The following is a 21,425-nucleotide window of genomic DNA, read 5'->3' as shown; positions in this document are numbered from 1 at the left end:
GCCTCAGATTCCTTTGGATCCTTAATAGGAAACTCCTTCTTGCTTGAGGAACGTCCCAGGAGGTCTTCCTCACTAGGATTTTCGTCCTTCTCCTCCCTTGTGCATTCGGCCATATTGACTATGTCAATGGCTTTGCATTCTCCTTTTGGATTCTCTTCTGTATTGCTTGGGAGAGTACTGGGAGGAGTTTCAATGACTTTCTTACTCAGCTGGCCCACTTGTGCCTCCAGATTTCTGATGGAGGATCTTGTTTCACTCATGAAACTGAAAGTGGCTTTTGACAGATCAGAGACTACATTGGCTAAATTAGAAGTGTTTTGTTCAGAATTCTCTGTCTGTTGCTGAGTAGATGATGGATATGGCTTGCTATTGCCCAGCCTGTTGCGTCTACCATTGTTAAAGCCTTGTTGAGGCTTTTGTTGATCCTTCCATGAGAAATTTGGATGATTTCTCCATGATGAGTTATAGGTGTTTCCATAAGGTTCACCCATGTAATTAACCTCTGCCATGGCAGGGTTCTCAGGATCATAAGCTTCTTCAGAAGCTGCCTCTCTAGTACTGTTGGATGCATGTTGCCATCCATTCAGATTTTGAGAGATCATGTTGACCTGTTGAGTCAACACTTTGTTCTGAGCCAATATGGCATTCAGAGTATCAATTTCAAGAACTCCTTTCTTCTGAGGTATCCCATTGTTCACGGAATTCCTCTCAGAAGTGTACATGAACTGGTTATTTGCAACCATGTCAATGAGTTCTTGAGCCTCTTCAGGCGTTTTCTTCAGGTGAATAGATCCACCTGCAGAATGGTCCAATGACATTTTCGAAAATTCAGAGAGACCATAATAGAATATATCTAAAATGGTCCATTCTGAAAACATGTCAGATGGGCATCTTTTGGTCAGCTGCTTGTATCTTTCCCAAGCTTCATAGAGGGATTCACCATCTTTTTGTTTGAAGGTTTGAACATCCACTCTCAGCTTGCTCAGCTTTTGAGGAGGAAAAAATTTATCCAAGAAGGCAGTGACCAGCTTATCCCATGAGTCCAGGCTATCCTTGGGTTGTGAATCCAACCATATTCTAGCTCTGTCTCTTACAGCAAAAGGGAAAAGCTTGAGTCTGTAGACTTCAGGATCAACTCCATTCGTCTTTACAGTCTCACAGATCTGCAAGAACTCAGTTAAAAACTGATAAGAATCTTCAGATGGAAGTCCATAAAACTTGCCGTTTTGTTGCATTAAGGCAACTAGCTGAGGTTTCAGCTCAAAGTTATTGGCTCCAATGGCAGGAATGGAGATGCTTCTTCCATCAAACTTGGACGTTGGTTTTGTGAAGTCACCAAGCATTCTCCTTGCATTATTATTATTTTCGACTGCCATCTCCTTCTCTTGTTCGAAAATTTCTGAAAGGTTGTTTCTGGATTGTTGTAATTTAGCTTCTCTTAATTTTCTCTTCAGAGTCCTTTCAGGTTCTGAATCAATTTCAACAAGAGTGCCTTTATCCCTGTTCCTGCTCATATGAAAGAGAAGAAAACAAGAAAAGAAAGAGGAATCCTCTATGTTACAGTATAGAGATTCCTTTATGTTAGTAGAAAAAGAAGGGAGTAGAAGAATGAAGAAGAATTCGGATTTTTAGATGAAGAGAGGTGAAGAGAAGTGTTAGTAAACAAATAATTAAATAGAAGAAGAAAAGAGAAAGAGAATTTCGAAAATAATTTTAAAAAGGGGTTAGTGATTTTCAAAAATTAGAGATAAATGTAATTGAAATTAAAATTTGAAACAATTAATTAATTAAAAAGAATTTTTGAAAAGAGAGAGATATTTTTCGAAAATAGAAGAGGGAGAAGTAGTTAGGTAGTTTTGAAAAAGATAAGAAACAAACAAAAAATTAGTTAGTTGATTGAAAAAGATTTGAAATCAAAATTTTAAAAAGATAAGAAAATAAGAAGTTAGATGAGATATTTTGAAATCAAATTTTGAAAAAGATAAAATTTTGAGGAGGATAAGATAAAAAGTTAAGATAGAAATTTTAATAAAAATATATTTTGAAAAAGATTTAGTTTTTAAAATGACTTAACTAACAAGAAACTACAAGATAAGATTCTAGAATTTAAAGATTGAACCTTTCTTAACAAGAAAGTAACAAACTTCAAATTTTTGAACCAATCACATTAATTGTTAGCTAATTTTCGAAAATTAGATATAAAAGCTAAGAAAAAGATTTTTGAAAAATAATTTTTAAAATTTTCGAAAATAATAAAAAAATGAAAAAGATATGATTTTTGAAAAAGATTTTGAAAAGATAAGATTTTTAAAATTGAAATTTTGACTTGACTTGTAAGAAACAACTAATTTTAAAAAATTTTTGACCAAGTCAATCCAAAATTTCGAAAATTTGGAGAAAATTAAGGAAAAGATATTTTTTTGAATTTTTTTGAATTTTTAATGATGAGAGAGAAAAACATAAAAATGACCCAAAACATGAAAATTTTGGATCAAAACACATGATGCATGCAAGAATGCTATGAATGTCAAGATGAGCACCAAGAACACTTTGAAGATCATGATGAACATCAAGAACATAATTTTAAAAAAAAAATTTTTGATGCAAAGAAAACATGCAAGACACTAAACTTAGAAATCTTTAATGCATGGATTCTAACAAGCAAAAAATGCATATGACAAACAACAAACAACACAAAACAAGAAATCATCAAGATCAAACAAGAAGACTTGTCAAGAACAACTTGAAGATCATAAAGAACACTATGAATGCATGGATTTTCAAAAAAAATAAAAGAAAAATTTTAAAAGCATGCAATTGACACCAAACTTAAAAATTGACTCAAGACTCAAACAAGAAACACAAAATATTTTTTATTTTTATGATTTTATGAATTTTTTTGAATTTTTATTAATTTTTTCGAAAATAAAGTTTAGAAAAATGAAAAATAAAAGAAAAATTTTGAAAAAAGATTTTTGAAAAGAAAATTACCTAATCTGAGCAACAAGATGAACCGTCAGTTGTCCATACTCGAACAATCCCCGGCAACGGCGCCAAAAACTTGGTGCACGAAATTGTGATTCATTCTTTTCTAACTCGAAACAATCCCCGGTAATGGCTCCAAAAACTTGGTGCTCAATATCACGGTGTCTAAAATTCAATTCACAACACCGCACAACTAACCAGCAAGTGCACTAGGTCGTCCAAGTAATACATTACGTGAGTAAGGGTCGATCCCACGGAGATTGTTGGTATGAAGCAAGCTATGGTCATCTTGTAAATCCCAGTTAAGTGGACTCATAAAGTCAAATGTGATTAGATTGGATAAATAAAGATAAATAAAATAAAAAGGGATAGAAATACTTATGTAAATCAATAGTGGGAATTTCAGATAGGCATATGGAGATGCTATACTCCTCTTGGATCTTTACTTTCTTATTGCATTCATCCAATCCTTCTTACTCCTTTCCATGGCAAGCTGTATGTAGGGCATCACCGTTGTCAATGGCTACATCCCATCCTCTCAGTGAAAACGTTCCTATGCTCTGTCACAGCACGGCTAATCATCTGTCGGTTCTCAATCAGGTTGGAATAGAATCCCTTGATTCTTTTGCGTTTGTCATCACGCCCAACCTTCAGGAGTTTGAAGCTCGTCACAGTCATTCAATCCCAGAATCCTACTCGGAATACCATAGACAAGGTTTAGACTTTTCGGATCCTCATGAATGCCGCCATCTATCTAGCTTATACCACGAAGATTCTGTTGGAGAATCTAAGAGATATGCGCCCGGCCTAGAGTAGAACGGAAGTGGTTGTCAGTCACGCGCGTTCATAGGTGAGAATGATGATGAGTGTCACGGATCATCACATTCATCAAAGTTAAGTGTAACGTATATCTTGGAATAAGAATAAAAGAGAATTGAATAGAAAGTAATAGTAATTGTATTGAAACTTGAGGTACAGCAGAGCTCCACACCCTTAATCTATGGTGTGCAGAAACTCCACCGTTGAAAATACATAAGTGAAAGGTTCAAGCATGGCCGAATGGCCAGCCCCCATGATCTGAGAACTAATCATCCCAAGATGTCTAATACACTAGTAAAAAGTCCTATTTATAATAAACTAGCTACTAGGGTTTACATGAGTAAGTAATTGATGCATAAATCCACTTCCGGGGCCCACTTGGTGTATGCTTGGGCTGAGCTTGATCAATCCACGAGCTGAGGCTTCTCTTGGAGTTAAACTCCGAGTTATGACGTGTTTTGGGCGTTCAACTCCGGATCATGACGTTTTTCTGGCGTTTAACTCCAGACAGCAGCATGTACTTGGCGTTCAACGCCAAGTTACGTCGTCAATTTCCGAATAAAGTATGGACTATTATATATTGCTGGAAAGCTCTGGATGTCTACTTTCCAACGCCGTTAAGAGCGCGCCATTTGGAGTTCTGTAGCTCCAGAAAATCCATTTTGAGTGCAGCGAGGTCAGATTCCAACAACATCAGCAGTCCTTTTGTCAGCCTTTTTCAGAGTTTTGCTCAAGTCCCTCAATTTCAGCCAGAAATTACCCGAAATCACAGAAAAACACACAAACTCATAGTAAAGTCCAGAAATGTGAATTTAACATAAAAGCTAATGAAAACATCCCTAAAAGTAGCTTGAACTTACTAAAAACTACCTAAAAACAATGCCAAAAAGCGTATAAATTATCCGCTCATCATGTGTGTTCTAAACGGCGCCTAATTTAGACTTCATATACTTGTTTCATTAATGTCACGCTAATTCACTTACTCCATTATAGTGATTTACCTTATTCTAACAATCCATGCTTCCTTACTTGTGGATTTACTTGTCTCATTTTTAGGATAAGTCATCGTAAGCAAAAAATGGAAGCGAGAGAAGAACATGCAGCACCGGTTGACCTACTAGCTGAAGGTAGCAAATCAGAAAGTCGCCGTACTCCCTTGCTCATCTTTGAGTGCATTGAGGATGGTGCAAACTTTTAAGTGTGGGAGGTCGTCTGACCGCTCGGCATTTTTTGGTGACAAGTTTTTAATCCCAACACTTTTACATTTCATTTTTAGGTCTTTTAGGATTTTTAGTTGCATCGCATTTGTATATATTAAGCTTAGTCAAAATCATGATATTTTCCAAGGATTTTATCTTTAGGGCACCCCAATTGATTGAAAAAAAAATTTTTCTTAGAACTTGCTTGAATTATATACATTTGTGAATCATGTTTTTGAGTCAAGAACACAAGCATGTGAGATTTGAGTCTAATGGTGTGGTTACATCATATAACCACTTATTTTCATTCTTGTGTGCATTATTCTCTTTCTATTATTATAATCTTTATTTTGTTGGATTCTATATGTCCATTATTTTGTGTATACATGCACTTATATGATTGAGGCTATTGTTTCAAATAGCTCACTTACCCAAATAGCCTACCTTTTGTCTTCCATTGTTAACCAATTTTGAGCCTATGCTTAACCCATTTGTTCTTAATGTTAGCATATTACAAGCCTTAAGTGAAAAACAATAAATGTTCCTTGCTTGGATCTTTGATTAGCTTAGGCTAGTGAGAGTGCTTATCATTCAATTTTGGGAGAGTTGGGAGCGAATTTTTGTCTGAAAAAGAACAATTTTTTATTTAGAAACAGCAAGTCCGTTTTTTTGGATGATGTACATAAAGTTTTAACATCTTTGAAATGATCATCTAGATTTTGGGAGAAGATTAAGACATCATCTATATAAACAATTGCAAAGTTTGAATATGGCTTAAAAATATCGTTCATGATTTTCTGAAATTCGGAAGGGGCATTTTTCAGACCAAAAGGCATTACATTCCATTCATATTGCCCAAATGGAACTGTGAATGCCGTTTTATATCAGTCTGATTCAGTGATTTGAATTTGCCAAAAACCAGACTTCATATCAAATTTTGAAAAAATGTTTGCTGAGTTTAACCTATTAAGCAAATCCTTTTTGTTTGGGATGGGGTAATGAATCCATTGTAAAGCTTGATTCAAAGGTTTGTAATTGATGACAAGTCTGGGAGTTCCTCGTTCTATCTCAGCTTGTTTATTAACATAAAAAGCAGAGCAAGACCAAGGACTCTTGTTAGGACGAATTAATCCTTTATCCAAAAGATCTTTAATTTCTTTTTGACAATGCTGCAAAAGCTGCTCATTCATTTGAATGGGGCGGGCTTTTGTAGGGATTTTTGATTCTTTGAAATCCTTTTCATAGGAAAGATCAACAATGTGTTCTTTCCTATTCCAAAAGGTATGAGGCAAATCAGAACAAATAGACTTTTCAATTTGATTTGAAAGATTTTTTATTTTTTCTTGAATCTTTGGTTGAGTAAGTTGTGATTCAAAGATTTTGAAAGAGATTTCTTCTTTTAAAAAACAAATCTGTTTGGTTTTGAATTCAATTAGGTTTAGAGATCTTTGTTTTGGCAAGTCTAAGAACTCAAAGAAAGTTACATGTCCTCCCACAAAAGAGGTAAGTCCAGGAAAATCTGCCAGATATGGAAACAAAAGATTTATGAAAGGTGTCCCCAAAACTACATCATTTTTTATATTTTTTGCTATAATGAAATCGGTGGGAATTCTGATATTTCCCTTTTCAATAAAGACATTAGTTATTTTAAAATTGATACTTAGCCTTTCGCCCGTTATTGAGCTAAGACGTTCAGTAGTTTTTTCTAAATATTTTGTGGGGATCAAACCTTCCTTAATACAGTTTGAATCTGCACCTGAGTTAAAGAGTGCTATGGTGTCAAAAACAAAATCTTTAACGACGATTCGGACATTAACGCAATGCTTCATGAAAGAGAACACATTTATTATTCTCAAAATTTCTTTTCCCTCATTGTCGTTAGAGATCTTATTTTCTTGTTCCTTAGAGCACTCAGTTTGGTTTAAAACAGAACCATGTTCTTCATCACCAGATTCTTCCTCTTGTATTAATTACGAGAGAATGAGATGATGATTGTCTTAATTTCTTTTGATTTTCTGGATTTCTCTCTTAAGATTGTTAACCTCAGTTTGGAGGTCCTGAATGGTTATGGGACGAATAACTTGTTTTTCTAATTTTTTAAAAATAGGTTTGACATCATATTTGTTGCTAAGGACCAAATTTTTGGGTCTTTTCCCCTTTTGAAAGATCTTTTCAATTTCAAAAGGAAGTCTTTCTTTTGTTCTGGATTCTCAATAGCCTCGATAGCATCAAATAGAAGATCTTGATATTTGGATAAAACATTAATTTGTTTGACATCTGAATCTGAGGATGACTCAATATCATCAACTTGGATGTTGTTGATATTATCATCCGAAGATTCTGGTCCAGAGTTATCATCTGAACTATCGATCATAAGATTATTAATCTGTTCCTCAATCTGAGAATCCAGGTTCAAATTATTAATCTTTCCTTTTAACCGACAATATTTGCTAATATGTCTAGGTTTTTACATGTATAGCAAATAATGGGATTTTTCTGGGAGTATGCTTCAGATTTTCTTCTTCTCTCTTCTTTCTTTTCAATCATTCAATAAAACTTCTACCCCTTCTTCATTCTCGTGTTTTCATATTTGCATTTCTGCATCTGCATATGTGTGCGGACTACCGCCACATCTAACATCATACTAACTTGCATGTGCGTGCGGACTACCGCTGCATCTAACTTCATATTTACTTTATTGTTTCTGCTTCTGCATTCATTAATCTGACATCTTCCTTCTCTTCTATCCCTTCTTCCCCTTTCCCTCCTTGATCCACTTCTGGTATCAGAGCCTGATGGGAAAGTAAGAATATAAATATTATCATTAAACTATCTCTGAGGTTCATGGATCTGAAAACTTTCTGTTCATATTCTTATTTACTGTTCATGTTCTTAATTTTTATACATAAACGCTTTAAATGGAAGTACAGGTTATTTAATCCTATCACTCAAAGGGGTTGTAGCAGTAAGACCCTGGAGTTTGGGCAGTAAGGCTAATTTGACGATGTCCTTGAAAGTGATAAGATCCAAACGTAAGAACTCCTGGTGGCTATGGATTTAAAGGATAAAAAAAGAGTTAAAAAACCCAGATTTAAAAATTTGAGTGATAGTTTAGTGATAATATATATGTTTTCTCTGAACCAAAGGAGGGCTATGATATCAGATTTTATGAAATCATGTCTAAACTCTTCCGCACTTTCTCTAGACGCCTTTCCTTTTCTTCACCGGCTTCCTCCTCTTCCTCTCCTATGCATTCTTCTTCCAATCTCCTTACCGAAAAAATTGCTCGTCCTGAGGAACTTTCCCCCAAACACAATATCTTTGAAGAAGAAGTTTGCTTCGAAGATATCAATTAAGCTATTGACAATTGAGAAATACCCAAAATTCCTCGAGATGAGTTATATCCCTTATGACAACAAAAAAAATCAGACTATATCATCAAAACCGCTGAAAATAACATTCCTCTAAGACTAGATTCCGGTGAGAAATTCCATCTTCTGACCAACTAATCTGTTAGAGAACATGCCCGTCACTACAGATATCTTCACATAGGGTGTGTCCAAGTTGCTGTCAAACCTCTCATCCGAGAAGGTTTGAATGCCTCTATCCTCATGTGTCTTAGAGATATTAGACACAATGACTTCTAGGACTCCTTAATCAGAACAGTTGAAACAAGTCTAGGACACGGTCCGATTTACTTCAACTATTTTCCAAACAAAATGATAAGCTTGTTAGATCTTAACATTCTTGACTCTCTTTTCCTAAACATCCGAATTCATGGTCTCAACATGAAAGAAGGGTCTATTCCAGCCGCTCTAATCTATAGAATTCAATACAAGGTCATGAACACTTGTAATTCAAGAGTCCTTCTTAAGTCCCAAGATCGTGAAACTACTTTGTTTGCCACAGACATGACAAAGGCCAACGTCATGATCCTAAGACTCTGATACCAGAAGTGGATCAAGGAGGAAAAGGAGAAGAAGGGATAGAAGAGAAGGAAAATGTTAGATTAATGAATGCAGAAGCAGAAACAATAAAGTAAATATGAAGTTAGATGCGTGCGGTAGTCCGCACGCATATGCAAGTTAGTATGATGTTAGATGTGGCGGTAGTCCGCACACATATACAGATGCAGAAATGTAAATATGAAAATACGAAAATGAAAAAAAGGTAGAAGTTTTATTGAATGATTGAAAAGAAAGAAGAGGAAAAAAGAAAAGCTAGAGCTTTTATATATATATTTTTTCTTTACATTACAAAGCATATATATAATAACATAATAACCAAAATAAAGTTATCCTCATAATAATAATAATAATAATAATAATAATAATAATAATAATAATAATAATAATAATTATTATTATTATTATTATTATTATTATTATTATTATTATTAAAAAACCAATATTATCAATAATCAAGAATAATTTATTAAATTTTTTTTAAAACTTAAATATTATAAATTCATACTTTTAGTAGATTCTAAATTCATATTTCTATTTCCTTTAATACAATACAATTAAAACAAAAATATATTAATTAAAATTTTCTTCCAATATATAATAATAATAATAATAATAATAATAATAATAATAATAATAATAATAATTTGATTTTATTCATTCATTACATCAAGAACATAGTAACAACTAGTCATACATTTTATAAAACAAAGCATATTATTAATAAAAAATTCAGAGTTTATAAACTAATTAGTTCTACTCTATTCCTAAATCCCTAAACTTAACTAATTAATTCTACTTTATTATTTCTACTCTATTACTAAAATTTAATATTATCACTATTATATTTATTAAATCAAAATTTTAAATAATAAAAATTTACATAAGTTAGATGTTCGAGATAATTAACAATGTCAAATTTTGGTTGATTTTATTTTTTAATTTTTGGTCTTTTTAACATTATGTTTAGATTTTTTTTGAGCTACTTTGTGGTCCTTGCAACGTCCAAAAAGAAGATGGTGTGAGATTGGGGAGCAAATAGAGAGAGTTGTGTGTGAGGCTGAAAATGACGCTGCTGGGAGGGTGTGTTACATTTAGAGTTATTAGAAGCATGGAATACATCCAGAGAGGAGCTGCATGCGTGCCACGTGGAGGAAGTGCACAAATCGGACCCAAAATTTTGTGTACCCTCTGATTTCTGTACTCGGTCCGTCCAATTACAGTACCCCTATCGGACGGTTCGATTTGTCTTGCGCAGCCATCATACGCCAGCGAAAAACTATATGCCACAAAATTCAACTATACACCAACCCTTTTACCATATTAAAATTAAATGTTTAACTCAATTAAACTCTCATATATTACTTGGTAAAAACTTAATTGAATAATAAGCCTAGACTATAATTGTTTGGTTTGGGAGATACCTTACTTTGAATATGGACATGCACTTTCAATTTTTCTAGTTGTAAATATATAAATGATTTTACTAACAAATGTTATATATGTTCAAAAATTAAAATTTAGTTTAAATGTTAGGAACTAAAAAAATGTTTTATTCATTATTTAGAAAACATTGATAATATCAGTCAATTAATTTTTTTATTAATGATTCTATTAAATAAAAAACAACAAATAAAAAGAAAAAAGAGAAAATATAAGAAAATTCAATTAGAAGAGTGATAAAGTAATTTTATATAATTATTTTAATTTATTTATCATATTTTTCAATTATTTATTTTATTCATGGACCTATATATACTTAATATTTATTTGAAATTAATGATGGGCCGAAGAATGATGTAGAGCAATTTTAATGGGATATTTTTTAGATATAAATTTTGATTTTTAAAACAATTGAACTTATTTGAAATTGAAATTTATATTGAATACAATTTTTGAAATGATACTAGTATCAGTAGAAAGATATTGTATTGTTACTACTCGTAAAATGCTATCATTTGTATATCCATTAAATCAATTAAATGAAAATTATAATTTTGTTATGTAATACGTTAAAGTAAAATGAAACTAAGCATTCAAGTGACAAATTTCATATTGAATTTTAAAATATTTTTTTATGTATAATTCCACAAATATTTATGTGGTATTGTATGGACCCAAAATAAGATGAAATTAAAACCAAGTATTGGAGATTCTCTAATAATCAAATTAATCAAAATAATGACAATTTAGCAATTTTTATTTGATTTGTTTTTCCTTTGTCTATAAATTGGAGAACTTATACTTACATAAAAAATAATATTTTAATTTTTTATCAATGTTTTTAAATTTAATTTTAATGTCTTAATAATATAAAATATTTTACGCAATCTTTTAATTACATCTGTTTTTTTAAACGATCACTCACGTAGTCAATGAAAAAAAGTGGAACATGGCATTACATCATTGAATATACGTATAAAACTACTTTACACTAAATATCGTCAGTCAACACTATGCGATCTTTCAAACCCCTAATCCACGTCAGTTTTATAAAGCTTTCTCTACAGTCCGTCTTTCTCGGTGTAATACCAAAGTAGTGCAAGCACTCGGCCTCCAAGGCCTCTAAACTACTCATGGTTGGTCCTGTAACCGGAATTCCATTTGTCGGGAGATCGAGAATCATCGCCACATCCTCCAACGACACGACACTCCCACTAACCGAAAAATAGAATGTGAGAGTCTTTGGCCACCATCTCTCGATTAGAGCATTAATCATTGTTGACTGGTATTGAACGACTCGAATATGAGAAACATGGTAAAAATTAGTCTCCCGTAAATGCCCCTCAACAATTGGGTTGTACGGATCTAGCGGCAAAAAGTGATCACATATCAACATCCGTGAACTCTGCAACATCACATTTTTATTGTAACTACCAGTACATAATTATATTAACAATAACATGGTTATGCTTACATATTCATTATTACTACAAGTAAAATTATATTTTACACCCAGCTTATACATAACTAGAATAAGTTCAATCATCATATATATATATATATATATATATATATATATATATATATATATATATATATTTTCTTTACATTACAAAGCATATATATAATAACATAATAACCAGAATAAGATAATAATAATAATAATAATAATAATAATATTATTATTATTATTATTATTATTATTATTATTATTATTATTATTATTATTATTATTATTATTAAAAAACCAACATTATCAATAATCAAGAATAATTTATTAAATTCTTTTTTTTAATTTAAATATTATAAATTCATACTTCTAGTAGATTCTAAAGTCATATTTCTACTTCTTTTAAAACAATACAATTAACACAAAAATATATTAATTAAAATTTTCTTCCAACATATAATAGTAGTAATAATAATAAATTTGATTTCATTCATTGTAACGACCCAATTCCCAGTAAGTCATGATCATACCAGAAATCAAGTGTCACCAACTTGTTCACATGAAATTCTTACTATTTATTATTAAGCTTGTAATCGAGTTAGTATATTATCGAGTTTTTGAAAAGACTATTATAAGAAAACTTGCGAGGACAGCTAATTAAACATACACGTGACGCCATTATATATAATCACAGCACATAGCATAGACCATACATACGCATACAGGTACTGTCGTATATATCCTGAGTTAGCATACAACCCTTCAGAAATCCTACTAAGTACAAACCAACACTCTGAGCCCTGATCCGTACAGAAAATTCCTAAGCTAGCATCCGAACTAGCCTAGTCAACTATGTACACCTTACTCTCTCAGTGAGTCTAATCAAAAGTGAGAGATTAACACAAAAACTAGGATAACACCAAAAAAACTATCAGAAGGCACAACCGTAGCTCCCAGGCCTCAGCTATCATCGTCAGAGGAGGTCACAACCACATCAGAACACTCCTCAGGATCCTCGTCCTCGTCATCGGAAATCTCTATAATCTCAGGAGGGATACTGACACTCGTGCTACTGGTCTGACCAGCACTCACTGGTCCACTAATAGAGGCGGTGAGCGGTTCCTCAGAAGATGGCTCGGATGAAGATACTGAGATCTGCTCCACTGGGATGTCCTCCTCCGGTACAGGCTCTAGAAAATGCTCCTCCATAGGCTCAGGCTCAGGGTCCGCCTGATCCGCAGGCTGATCGGGATGCTGATGAGGCACCGACCCATCATGAAATGGGTGAAATAGAGCATATAGGTGGAGCCACTGCAGTGGAAGCTCATAGGGCATGTCGGGGTTAAATTGTGGAGTGTCAATCGGGTGATGGAAGGGATGATCACGCAGAATGTACATATGAGTCCTAATCTCCGCAGCTACTACATAAAATCTATGCTGTATAATATCCTCGTATATATAGAGAGGGTCCATCTCGCAAAATATAACTCCGGTCTCCATCTGAATGGGAGGAAGAAAAGGGGTAAGAACTGGGGGTTCTTAGTAGGGTCGAGGGTGGTTAGTTTAGTTAGGGTTACCACAGTTCAAGTAATTCACAACTAAATATGCAAATGTCACAAAGAAATTCTAGTCACCACAATTCAGAATAACATTAAGAAATGTATAAACACAAGAAGATAATCACAGATAATTTCACAGTGTCAAATAAAATGAAAATGCGCAATAAGGATGATGCATGACTATTCCTAACGCAGGCCATGAGCTCATGTGTCGGTTGCCTACCCGCTCCCGACATTACCCGGGCACGAGTCCTAGATATGGTTTTCCATATGCATACAATGTGCTTATAAGTCGTACGGCTAGGCCACATACAGTGTGACTTTAAGTCGTACGGCTAGGCCGCATACAGTGTGATTTTCCAAATCAATAAGCATACATCTGAAAAAAAGTTCTCAGTGTGTGGGCGTCCCCACTTTACATTGGGCACTAAGGCCCAAACAATGTCACATCTGCTCTCCTGTGGTAGTCATTTCATTAATTAATATATTCCTTTAATCTTTCTTCTCTACTCTCCTGTGGCAGAGATCATTTTAGTTAATATATTCTTTAATCTTTATTCTCTGCTCTCCTATGGTAGAGATTCCTTTAATTATCTTTCTTTCTTTTACTTTTCGTTCTTCCTCTTCTCCTTTGTATCATTTCACAATATAATTTATCTTTGATGAAAAATAATTTATTTTAATATAAAGAGTAATTTTGAATAAAAACTCAAAATAGCATTTTTCTTTTAAAACTTAGTTTATAATTATAAACATAACCTCAGTCTTTTTATAAAAATAAAATGACATCCTTCAAAATAAAATTTTCAAACTAATTTCTATTCCTCTAACGAGACCGAAAACCTATTTTATTTTTTATCAAAATATTAACTTAAAATTTTATCCATTCTCGAGCTGACTGAAACACAACCTCATCAAAATATCAATATATCAACAAAATTCAACATGAAATGCAATCAAATCTCAATAACACTCAATCCAAACATCAATTCACTTATCAAATATCATTTAGTCGGTGAAAGTTTATCAAAACCCTACCTTCGTACGAAATCGAAATACTCGAAGCTCCGGAGAATCTTTCTGACCGAGCTGCTGAAGGAAAAAACGTCCGGAATCCTCCGTGCCTCGTAGAAATCCATTTGGCCAAATTCAAAGGGTAGGGGAGCTACGTTATCGTCGACTTCCACCGAAAAAAAGTAACGCCAACACGTAGAGGAGAAAGATACGAACACTTTTACCGGATTAGATTTTTTATTGGAGTTACGAATCGCAAAAAATCGAGGCCGGAAGGTTAGAGGATTTTACAGTTCTCTCATAAAGCTTCGGTCTCTCTCTTTTTTTTTTCTGAGGCTTAGTGAATGAAATAAAAAGTTAAACAAAAAAAGTAATTAGTGGTGAGTAAGACTTCATGAACTGTCAAGTTCTTATTTTACATTCCTATATATATATATATATATATATATATATATAGAGGCTAGGCTTATAAGCATATTTCAATCTCATATATATATATAAGCCACGACGTGGCTTTTGTTTCTTTTTATTTCCTAAAAATAATTAATAATATAGTAATAATAATAATATAGATAATACTGGAATAATAATAATAATAATAATAATAATAATATATAAAATTAAATGTATATGAGTTACTAATATAAATGGCATTAGTAATTTAGGAATAAAAGATATTTGATGAAGCATTAGTAATTTTAAGCTCATCAAGAAATAACAATAATTAATTTTTATCGGTAAAAATCGAACTTGATAATAATAATATTAATATTATTATCTAGGCTTCTTTATAATTAGAGCAAGTAAAATAAATAAATAACATAATAATAAAATTATATTACCATTTATTTTACTTCGGGGTTCGAAGTCGACTCATCAAAATAAAACTAATCGCTTTAAAATATTATTTTAAGAAAAACTTGCATTAGTGCAAAAATTAGAGTTGTTACATCCTACCCTCCTAACAGAAAATTTTTGCCCTCAAAATTTCCTTTACCTGTAAACAGGTGCAAGTAAATGGTTCTTATCTTATTTTCTAGTACTCAGGTGTGTTGTGTTTCCTCATCTCGTCTCAATTTACGTATAACAATTAAAGAAATACAAGAATGCGATGCACCAGAATCATAAAGTGCAGTTAAGAAGCGAGTCTTAACACAATATTGACCTTGGGTCAGGGAGTCAGAGTACGAGCATCTTCAGTCATCATTGTAAATACTCTTCCTGACTGCTGATATTTAGCTAAATCTTGAGCAATCTTCTTCTCACAATTTCTCACCATGTGTCCAGGCATACCACAAAAATAAGAAACGTTCGAACCCAATCGACAAGGATTCCTATCATGATCCTTCTCACACTGATTACAAACAAGGTTTGCTAGTACTGGTTGTGGTCGCTTTCCAGTATCTCGTCCTTGCCTATCAATATTGTCACGAGCAGGAAGATTACTAACTTGCTGATTCCCGTAAGAAAGTGTCCTATTAATTTTAAAGTTCCTTCCCTGAGGGGCTATATACCGATTAAAATTTTTCGGAGGTAATTCTTGACGACTCATCTTTGCTGCCGCCACCTTCTTTGTACAGTCTTCCACCAACTGAATCTTATTGACAAGCTCTGCAAAATTTCGTATTTCCAGTGGTACTAACGAATGCATTAGCTCTTCGCGGAGTCCTCCTTCGTACTTCAAACACTTCCATTCTTCAAAATCATCTGGGTTTCCCTGACAGATCTTAGAGAATCGGCAATATATTCTGCCACTGACATATTCCCCTGCGTCAACTGCATCAATTCTATTTCTTTAGCATCACGAACAGTTCTAGGGAAATACTTTTTGTAAAATTCCTCCTTAAAAGTATTCCAGTCAATCTCCTCCACCTCCTACCTCAACAAGCGTCGCACTCCATGCTACCAATGTTCAGCTTCTCCCTCTAGCATATAAGTTGCAAACTCCACGTGTTGTCTTTCTGGTACATGTTGCGCTCGCAGTGACTTCTCAATACCACGGAACAAATTGTCAGCTTCAGTTGCAACAAGCGTCCCCTTAAACTTGGGCAGATTCACCTTCAAAAAGGTTGCCAGTGTCATAGGGTTATCGTGGTTTCCAATGCCTTCATTATCATTACCATCTCCACCACGCTCACTATTGCGTCCTCCATTACGATCTCCATTCCTCTCTCCTAAACGGTCAATTTCTTGCATAGTAGCAGTTGCCGTTTCACGCACAGCCTCAGCCATGGTGTTCATTGCAGCTATAAAAGCATCCGCACCCCTTGTCGGTTCCTCTACAGAATTCACACCACGCCTACCACGTCCTCGTCCCTGTGTAGCCATCAAGATCCTGTTCACACCCAACATACAATATTAAGGTGATCAGTCTTAACATCTCAGGTAAAGTGTGAATAGTCTCTAAAATGAAAACACAGCGACAGTCATGCAATTCATATCACAACGATATCCTATATGCATGGGACACAACTCAGAGAATACAATAAAGCATGATTTAGTCCATATCCCCATGCTTTTCTAGGAACGAACTGCTCTGATACCAAGTTTTAACGACCCAATTCCCAATAAGTCATGATCATACCAGAAATCAAGTGTCACCAACTTGTTCACATGAAACTTTTACTATTTATTATTAAGCCTGTAATCGGGTTAGCGTACTATCGAGTTTTTAGAAAGACTATTATAAGAAAACTTGCGAGGACAGCTAATTAAACATACACAAGCCGGCATTATATATAATCACAACACATAGCATAGACCATACATACGCATACAGATACTGTCGTATATATATGTATCTATATATCCTGAGATAGCATACAACCCTTCAGAAATCCTACTAAGTCCAAACCAACACTCTAGGCCCTGGTCTGTACAGAAAACCCCTAAGCTGGCACCCGAACTAGCCTAGTCAACTATGTACACCCTACTCTCTCAGTGAGTCTAATCAAAAGTGAGAGATTAACACAAAAACTAGGCTAACACCAAAAAAACTATCAAAAGGCACAATCGTAGTTCCCAGGCCTTAGCTATCATCATCAGAGGATGACACAACCATATCAGAACACTCCTCAGGATCCTCGTCCTCGTCATCGGAAATTTCTATAATCTCAGGAGGGGCACTGGCACTCGTGCTACTGGTCTGACCAGCACTCGCCGGTCCACTAATAGAAGCGGTGAGCAGCTCCTCAGAAGATAGCTCAGATGAGGATACTGAGATCTGCTCCACTGGGATGTCCTCCTTCGGTACAGGCTCTGGAAAATGCTCCTCCATGGGCTCAGGCTCAGGGTCCGCCTGATCCACAGGCTGATCGGGATACTGGTGAGGCACCGGCCCATCGTGAAACGGGTGAAATGGAGCATCTGGGTGGAGCCACTGCAGTGGGAACTCATAGGGCATGTCGGGGTTAATCTGTGGAGTGTCAATCGGGTGATGGAAGGGATGATCACGCAGAATGTCACAAAGAAATATCTAGTCACCACAATTCAGAATAACATTAAGGAATGTATAAACACAAGAAGATAATCACAGATAATTTTACAGTGTCAAATAAAATGCAAATGCGCAATAAGGATGATGCATGACTATTCCTAACGCAGGCCATGAGCTCATGTGTCGGTTGCCTACCCGCTCCCGACATTACCCGGGCACGAGTCCCAGATATAGTTTTCCAGATTCATACAGTGTGCTTATAAGTCGTACAGCTAGGCCGCATACAGTGTGACTTTCTAAATCAAGAAGCGTACATCTGAAAAACAGTTCTTAGTGTGTGGGCGTCCCCACTTTACATTTGGCACTAAGACACAAACAATGTCACATCTGCTCTCATGTGGCAGTCATTTCATTAATTAATATATTCTTTTAATCTTTGTTCTCTGCTCTCCTATGGCAGAGATCCTTTTAGTTAATATATTCTTTAATCTTTATTCTCTGCTCTCCTACGGTAGAGATTCCATTAATTATCTTTATTTCCCTTACTCTTCGTTCTTCCTCTTCTTGTAACACCCTAACTACCAATGCTCACGTTTTCAGTTGCACGACTCTGATAGCTCGAACATTACGACGACACTTATACTATTTAAAACTAAAATATGAGCCTGTTAAAACTTGAAACCGCAATACCACTCCCAAAAACTTTCGTTCGATAACGTAAATACATAGATACCATACAACTTACAAAAACTCTCATAAAGAGTATATCCATATATATATACATACATACATAAATAATATTACAAGTATTAGCCAAAACAATTCCTATCCCTCTTACAGAATATATCAAGATAAAGGTGAGGGTACAATAAACCATAACTAAAACAATACAAAGCATCACAACAATAACTAAATAAACTCTTCGTGACTTCAGCGCCCATATCCTGAAAGAGGAAAAATGTTGTGGGGTGAGAGCATCATCCTCGAAAGGGTTCTCGGTAGAGGCTTTTTGGGAATTACTGTAATAGGATACATGAAGATAAACCGTACCAGTGATTAGTAACCGTCTTATGCTTCTTTTCAAAAACAATGGTTTTCAATAAAAGTAAAGTCGGAAATCTTTTCTAAAAGAGGAACCGTTCAATTCTCAAAAACTCAAAAGCCTTTCAAAAAGGTTTAACCATGCTGAACCAAATTAGCATTTCATACTTTTCCAAACCAAAAACATAAAACCGAACCCAATCATCAGTCGACCTCATTTTAACCACGGCCCTAGGCCCAAACAATCCAACCATCGACCAATCACCACAATCCAATAGAGTCCCAGATGTAAACACAGATAGGAAGTTCAAGCACAAACAAATAGTTACAGCAAGTAGAACAATTAGCAGTTAATCTCGAAGGCAAACCACGTACAATATGCACACCCAAACAATATCACATAGATGCATATGATGCATGCCTGACCTAGTGGCTAATGATATCATCTGTCGGTTATATAGCCAACCCGACACGTCCTGGTAGCTAACCATGGATAGAAACACCATTCGCGGAGCAAGTAGATTTGAGCTACAACCCCATTGTTACTACCTGCTCAACCCAGAGCCAGTGGAATAACCACTACTACGGCTACTACCCAGGCGGGTGTTTAAAAGCTCAACCCGGAGCGAGTGGAATCACCACTACTACTGCTACTACCCAGGCGTCATAGTCTCTGACCTGGAACAAGTGGGACGAACTATAACCCTTGCTACTACCCATGTATCTCAAGCATATATTCATTCAGTCACAGCCATGGATCAACATCCATCTCAGCCATCCGGCTTAAATTCATAATTCATAGTCAACCATACGGCCCATAACTCATTCGACAATCCGCCATAAATCAATATCATACACAACTATTCCGGCTCATAAACAAATAGCACCTCCACCATTCAACATCATCAAGTTCATAAATCGGCATTTAAGCCATAAATCACTTTTCTCAATTCATTCACTTTGAAATCAAGTTTTAACTCTTTTCAGCATCGGCTTTAAAGATCTCATTTCTCAAATCATCTAAGGCTCATAAGCCACTTTTACTCAAAGTAAGTTCCCCTTTTAAAAAAACAATGCCACTCTCGGCATCCTCTTTCCACAACTTCCATAACCATGGCAAGTTAAAGATTCATTTTGAAACATTCAAAATCATCCATCCAACAAGAGGATTTTATAACAAAAGTTTCTCGGCAGAGTCTCAAGTCTTTAGGGGAGAATAACATAACTCATTTGCCAAGTTCATTTAAATTCATTAAAAACCTTGGCTTCCTGACTTGAGTAATAAAATAGGATCTAAGTCAAACCGAGTCACGTAATATTTACTTCTTTCAAAGCCGTTCCCTTTACTTAGGCAAAACCAACTTCAACCCCCATGATAAATTCTAGAACGTTTCAACTGTTCAAAATTGTTTTAGTCTTGCAAGAATTCAGAATTCAAGAGTACTTAAAACCTTTCTCAAAACATTTTAAAATAAAACTTGTCAATATACATTCAGGTTCTTTCAAAGCCATTAAAACTCCTCTAATTGAGACCCTCAAGTCAAATTCAAAGGCATTGCCCTTGTCACATTTAAAACAGCTTTAAAACATAAGTTTCACCTAAATAACTTTCTCATGAAAGAGAAACAATGCCTTTCTTAAGAAGCAAGACTAAATCACAATTTCCTCTTTAATAATTCATTTCAAAAGCATGAATCATCCTTTTCTTGATAATTCAAATAAAATAGTAGAAGTCTTTAACTTATTATTTTTTTCCAAACAACATTTCGATAAGGACTCGAATTTTACAGAAATTTCGGCAATATCTCCCCTAAAACTTGGACTTTGCCACCCGGTTTGGGTCCCAACGAAACCCTTCCACAATCCTTTTCAACAGCCCAAAATCCAAAATCAGTTCAAGGCAAGCCAAAATCCAACAATCATCTCAATTCCATATTTCAAAAAAACCATTTCAAAATCAAATCATTATCAGCCGAATAAACTCATTTCTAAAGCTTTAAAGAAACGGTTCCGCAACAATCATTTATCAAACCAGATCATTTAAAGCAAACCAGGCCGAATTCAAGAGTGTATTCTATTTTTCACATTCTCAAGAAAATCAAATCAACTCAAATCAATTCCCAACGGATTAAACTCGATATCAAAGCTTTAAAAGAATCAACTTCAAAAGCATTTCATTTCACAAAACCACACAACAACTCCAACTAGCAAACATTCATAATCAATCGAGACAATTCAAACCATACATAAGGCCAATAAAATCACCAAATACACATTTTCTCACATCAGTATCCATATTTAATAATTCTAATATACAAAATATAGTTATCGGAAAGCGCCCCTACCTCAAAACGCAAATGCCATAATCCAAATGCCTCATAAGTTCTTTTTGCCTTAACGCGAAATCAAAGGTAGCCTCAAAGCACAGCCCTACACATTTTTGTAGCAGCATAAACAGCTCTAAATTACAACAAGCAACCTCAGTTACCAAACTCTAGGAACATTAATACCGTA

General features: G+C 34.6%; 1 non-coding gene across 1 annotated transcript; it reads left to right on the top strand.

The window, feature by feature from the left end:
* Positions 1 to 876: 876 nt before the first annotated feature.
* LOC130964512 (small nucleolar RNA R71) lies at positions 877 to 980 on the top strand. Its single transcript, XR_009080602.1, has one exon. It is a non-coding gene; the product is annotated as a small nucleolar RNA R71 (small nucleolar RNA).
* Positions 981 to 21,425: the final 20,445 nt, after the last annotated feature.

Source organism: Arachis stenosperma, chromosome 2 (genome assembly GCF_014773155.1).
Source record: "Arachis stenosperma cultivar V10309 chromosome 2, arast.V10309.gnm1.PFL2, whole genome shotgun sequence".
NCBI lineage: Eukaryota > Viridiplantae > Streptophyta > Magnoliopsida > Fabales > Fabaceae > Arachis > Arachis stenosperma.
The sequence above is the reverse complement of the archived record's forward strand: the minus strand, read 5'-3'. Positions and strand labels throughout refer to the sequence as shown.